General features: G+C 34.9%; 1 long non-coding RNA gene across 1 annotated transcript; it reads left to right on the top strand.

Annotated features, from left to right (window-relative positions):
- The first annotated feature begins 3054 nt into the window (after positions 1 to 3054).
- LOC149779199 (uncharacterized) lies at positions 3055 to 5345 on the top strand. Its single transcript, XR_016415428.1, has 4 exons — positions 3055 to 3141; positions 3473 to 3570; positions 3929 to 4037; positions 5200 to 5345. It is a non-coding gene; the product is annotated as an uncharacterized LOC149779199 (long non-coding RNA).
- Positions 5346 to 5566: the final 221 nt, after the last annotated feature.

Raw genomic sequence — 5566 nt, 5'->3', positions numbered from 1 at the left:
AATGCCTTAATAGCACCATTAAAATCCGACAAAATGCAATATTAAATGGTCCTGCTGTTTGCGTTGTGTCTTTATGCACTACTAAACTGCACGCTGTGTGTGAACATAACTCAGTATTATACTACATACAACCGTGTGTGAAAATACCCCCGTATATACTGCATACGACCTCCTGTGAACATAACTCAATAAATATTAAACTGCATACAACCTTTTGTGAACATACCTCATTATTATATTGCATACAACCGTGTGTGAAAGTATCCCCGTATATACTGCATACAAACTCCTGTGAACATAACTCAGTAAGTATTAAACTGCATACAACCTTTTGTGAACATACCTCATTATTATACTGCATACAACCTTGTGTGAAAATACCCCCGTATATACTGCATACAAACTCCTGTGAACATAACTCAGTACTATACTGTAACCAGTCTTGTGTGAACACTCCTGTATGATACTGCACACAGCCTTGTGTGAACATACCACATTAACATACTATACGACTTGTGTGAACATACCTCAGTATTAATCTGCAAATAGCCTTGTGTGAACATGCTCCATTATTATATTGCACACAACCTTGTGTGAATATACCTCAGTATTACACTGCAAACATCCTTGTGTGAACATACCCTCGTATTATACCGCACACAGCTCAATATGAATATACCTCAGTATTATACCGCACACAGCATTGTGTGAACATACCTCAGTTTTATATTGCACACAACCTTGTGTGAACATACGTCAGTATTATACCGCACACATCATTGTGTGAACATACCTCAGTATTATACTGCACACATTATTGTGTGAACATACCTCAGTCTTATACTCCATATAGTGGTATGTGAACATACGTCAATATTATGCTGCACACAACCTTGTGTAAACATATCTCAGCATTATACTGCACACAACCTCGTGTGAACATACCCTCGTATTATACCGCACACAGCTTTGTGTGAACATACATCAGTATTATACTGCACACAGCATTGTGTGAACATACCTCAGTCTTATACTCCATATAGTGGTATGTGAACATACGTCAATATTATACTACACACAACCTTGTGTAAACATATCTCAGCATTACACTGCACACAACCTCGTGTGAACCTACCCTCGTATTATACCGCACACAGCTTTGTGTGAACATACCTCAATATTATACTGCACACAGCATTGTGTGAACATACCTCAGTCTTATACTCCATATAGTGGTATGTGAACATACGTCAATATTATACTACACACAACCTTGTGTAAACATGTCTCAGCATTATACTGCACACAACCTCGTGTGAACATACCCTCGTATTATACCGCACACAGCTTTGTGTGAACATACCTCAGTTTTATATTGCACACAGCATTGTGTGAAGATAACCCTGTATTATACCGCACATACCGCACACATACTTCAATATGAGGTGACTTTTCATATAGTTAGGAAACTTGCATGGCTTATATAGAGGCTGTAACTACACGGTCATAAAATTCAAGTTTTACCAAAACATACATTATTTCCTGATTTTGAAAATTTTTCATTTCGTTTTTAACGTTGATTAAAAAACATCTCGTCCAATCTAGGCATGAGATGTCTTGCCTTTAGAATTCCTTTTCGCGTAGAAAGCGCAATATTTATGTAAAATTTCTTTCTACTTGAATTTTAGTCTGCACTTTTTATGAAAACGTAATATAACACACCACCACCACAACCATACGCACATAACGTACATATACCTGCCGACATACTCTTGCTGTGGGAAATGTCTGACAAAGAAATTTATCTCTATAAGTGTATTTGAACCAAATTAGAAATGCCCTTCATCTATAAGGTTCTTTATAGAAACGTTGCAATGAATATGTTTAAAATATGAAACATGTTTCAAAGTTTTTGCATATATTTCAGACCTAGTAGTATTAATGTGTTGTCGAGCAGCTAAACCCTTTCGAAACCCAGCCCCTTTTGGATATTACAATTAAAGAACAATGGATGTAACTCCTGAATTATCAGTTTCACATTTTAGCCAGGTGGGTGCTAGGGCATGTTTCGGTGGCAATGATGTTATGAGATTAGTTGTTGGGTCTTCAGGTAGAATCTAGGCGTGAACCCCGTTTATTATAAATATCAAGGACCAAATAGCTTCCCTATCGATGTTAAAGCTATTCCTTTTACTGATTTATTGCATAGGTCTGAACTGTAAAAACGTGGCAAGGCAGTTGCTGGAAGAGGAGTCGGTTTATGTGTTGATTAAGATTGGGGAATTCAATCCTGGCCTGATATAAACAAAGTTCTTATTAACTACACGATTACAGCACGTTAATATATTGGGTGTCTTAAATTCCTTGAAATGGTATATTTTCAACAAGTATTATACCACTTTACAAATTTATATGAAACCGAATCTATGATAGACATTATTCTAGTTTTTGGTAATTGCCGGAAAGAATTATTCTCGTCCAGGGCTATCTGTGAGTTAAAGGCAGCGGAACGTTTTGGTATTTTTTCATGAACAAAATGAAAATTTGGCAGATAATTCTTTAGGTTTTTAAGTACGTTTTGAAAAACGCCATCCCCCAATATATATATGTATAGCCTATATTGTGCTGAAAAATGGCGTTAAACCCTACAACAACAACAACAACAACAATAAGATAATATGCGTATGCACTTTCCGAAAAACTATTATATCATTAGGAATCATTAATCAATAAAATTAAATCTTGGCAGGAAGGTAAAACGTAGAAAATGAAAAATGTTGGCCTCAGTAATATCCACATTGTTATTCCATTAATCAACAGATGGGATGAAGTAATAAATCAATAAAGCGGATACTACTTGTAAACAAAGTCCAATTTTTTTTTTGATTTTTTTTGGGGGGCGGAGGGGGGGATTGAACACAGCCGAAACTTTAACGATCACGTAGGAAGTGGACATTAACTACATATTGATTGATATCTCTTCCTGTTCGAACCCCAGGTTGTATACTTCCTCAAAACGGCCGAATTTCGTAAGCAGGATTCACACGAATCTCAATCACATGCTACAGTATGCAGTATAAAAATCTTTCAGAGCTCTGGGAAAATGAGGTACGTTGTCAAAGGATCAACTCCAGACTAGAGGTGAGTTGCCACAGTACTACTGCTATTACTACTACTACTACTACTACTACGACGACGACGACTATTGCTACCACTACTACTAATAATATCATCTTAGTTATCGTTATGATCATTAACACAATCATTGCTATTTATAATGTTACATTTTTTTTTTCAATGATACATATAAACATATGCTATAAATGATTGTGGACAGTGAGCAAATGATAATGTAAACTTAAAAATGATTTTGTTTTTCATTTTTTACAGGTATTCTGTCTCATGCCTGTAGTTAACTACCTGTGTCATCTGTCTTATTTATATATTACACATTTACTTTATATTTTTCCAGAATGAGGGCTGTGTTCATCTGTATAGCATTGGTGGTATTTTCAGTGGGCTCCACAGTCGCTCTCGGCTACAGCAGCAGTGTTGGCGGTGGTGGCGGTCGTAAGTAGTAGTTGTAGTAATAGGTACATCAGATAATACTGATGACAACGGCGATTTATAAAGATGGCGATAACGTCGTCAACAAAGATGATGACAAATCATCCCACGAAGACGATGATATTGATTAGTACGATCAAAATATATTCAACTTTATTTACTTGCAACTTTTATATTAACATCGGTATCTGTCTCAATGTTTATAAAATGAATAGCCTTGAATACAAGAATAACGATAGAATAATGATGATAAAAACAGAACATACACTAAAGCAGCAGCTCCAACACAAACCACAATAATAATTTCACATTTATCCGTCTCCATTATAAAATTGAAATATTCTCATCTTTTCTAATTTAGTGATGTTTCTCCTGTTGCTGCTTGTCATCATCCCGCTCATCTTCAATGGATCATCCCATAGACAGACAGTAATAATCAACGCAACCTCAGCAGCTATTGGAAAATAAAGGTATGCAAGGTTTTCAATCACTGACATTCCATCCCTAAAGAAGCTGATATAATAAATGGGAAACCTTGAGAATAACGTAGCTAAAGCCTGGCTTGAGAGTATTGTAACTGTGAATCAAAATGCGATAGTCTCTTTTTCCTATTTTAGAAAATGATAATTAAAATTCTGACCCGTACGTGGGTAGAAAATGTATAGGTATATGATAAATATCAATATTCGACGGTGAGATATCGCCAATATAGTTAAAATTTTATGAAAACTTTAAAATAGTCATTTAAAACATTATCACACAAACAAAATCTGAATACACACGGATGTTCTCTCAGGCAGACTAAAATATCTCTCTGTGGAGTGGGAGGTATTGGCTTCTTGAAAAATAATCTTGCATGACTGATAAATCTCGTAGAGGTACTTGAGAGGTCTGATTGAACGAGGTTACTCTTTGCCAGCTAGAAATATTTGGCTATACGTAATTTTGCATTTGATTTAGTGTTAATATTTTCATAAATAAGTGCTGACGAACAGAAATTCAAACACGTTTAATCAGAAGCGTCAGTTATTGTTTTTTCTTTGATATTCAAAGATTTTGCATACATAACCATAACTTACCTGGAATTAGGCTCCTGAGATTCCAGAACTGGTTTTGTTTTGACGTTCACTTATATATATATATATATATATATATATATATATATATATATATATATATATATATATATATATATATAATAATGATAATAATAATAATAATAATAATAATAGCACTGGAAACAGCTTGAAACGAGACTGAAAAGATTAAGTGATCAGTACTACGGTAGTGACTTTGTCTATCGACATCCGGAGAGTATATTGCCGATATAACAGCGCTTCCTTAACACCTCCGGTCCCTGAAAAACATGCCAGAGCGCTTTTTAGCTTTCATAAAGTTCCTAATAGGCATGATACGAACTCAGTACAGATATGTTTAGTGAATATTACCAAAATGATTCGATTTTCACCATAGTTTGCAAAAAAAAAAAAAAAATAACCGTGTCTTCCTCGATAAAGTCAATAAATTATGTTTTTGTTTGCTTTGCCTCAGTTTAGAGTCATTTTGAGGGAAAAATGATGTTATGAATTCTGATTTGATACTAATCTATGCGAATTATATACTTTCTTTCAGAGGTCACCTACCCCTTGGACAAGATAACGAATTTACCAACGAGTGACGCAAAGTATAATATAATGGTTTTGATTTAGTACCAGCAACCATGCTTTCCAGCATCAATCGTTGGGTAGTTTACCTGAATTGGAACTACATTTGTGTTGCTCGTGTCTCATATATTTTTATGAGGATCAATAAATTATTCGGAAGAAAACTGACGTGTAATGTTTGTATTAATCTGTTCCAACCTCTTTCCTTCTACCTCTCTCAGTCAAAATGTGCATTGTCATTGCTACTGCCATTGTGCCATTGACCACTGAGCGAATTGCATCATATATATATATATATATATATATATATATATATATAACACCAACACGTAGAA

Source organism: Sinohyriopsis cumingii, chromosome 17 (assembly GCF_028554795.1).
Source record: "Sinohyriopsis cumingii isolate HCF-2022 chromosome 17, ASM2855479v2, whole genome shotgun sequence".
In the NCBI taxonomy this organism is placed as follows: Eukaryota; Metazoa; Mollusca; class Bivalvia; order Unionida; family Unionidae; genus Sinohyriopsis; species Sinohyriopsis cumingii.
This window is presented reverse-complemented; position numbering and strand designations above follow the sequence as displayed.